Here is a 917-nt window from a genome sequence, read left to right as displayed (position 1 = left end):
GACCATAATTGTATAAAATTTGAGTATGATACCGTGGTCCAGGAGGAGACTGGCGCTTGGGAAGTACGTTATAACTATTTAAGGACGGACTGGGAGCGACTAGCACGCGAATTCCGTCCCCCAGTGCTGGGACCTAACCTTGACTCTGAGGATGTAGAAGAAGCAGTGGAAGCAATTGTTATGGCTATTGACGCCGCTATTGCTGCGGCGGTTCCTCGGGTGGCGAGGTTTGTCCGCAGGCAGTCTACTCCGTGGTCCCCAGAACTGACCGCACTTAAGCGGTCTGTCAGGAGGGCGCGGAGTAATTATCAAAGAAGCTTTGCCCAAGAGGAGAGGGATTTTCATCTACAGATTTATCGTCGCCTTAAAGAAAGATACAAGACATTGTTACAGAGAACTCGAAGGCAGTCATGGGAAACTTTTGTCAAAGATCAGCTGGGAATGGACCCTTGGGGGGTCCCATATAAACTGGTCAGAGAGAAAATTAGATCGCCGACCATGTTATCCACGCTACGCCTGGATGGAGGATATACTACGTCCTGGGAGGAAACCGCAAGAGTCTTGCTGGACACTTTACTCCCGGACGATAGGGAAGACGAAGATACAAACGAGCAACGTGGCATACGTCGGATGATGATGGAGCCATACAATAATGATGTATTTGTCTATCCTTTTTCTGTCGAAGAAGTGGTGGCTGTACTTCGTTCCTTCGCCAAGAAGAAGGCTCCAGGTCCTGATGGCATTCCTTCTGAGATCCTGCAGCATCTGGCACCGCAGCTTGGTCCAGAGTTGGCCAAGATTTACAACACCTGCTTGCAACTACGGGTGTACCCGAGGAAGTGGAAGATCGCAGAAGTGATTATCATTAAAAAAGGTCCTGATAAAGATCCTCAGCTGCCAAAGTCGTACAGACCGAT

The sequence above is a fragment of the Schistocerca serialis genome, unplaced genomic scaffold (genome assembly GCF_023864345.2).
Source record: "Schistocerca serialis cubense isolate TAMUIC-IGC-003099 unplaced genomic scaffold, iqSchSeri2.2 HiC_scaffold_1180, whole genome shotgun sequence".
NCBI lineage: Eukaryota > Metazoa > Arthropoda > Insecta > Orthoptera > Acrididae > Schistocerca > Schistocerca serialis.
This window is presented reverse-complemented; position numbering follows the sequence as displayed.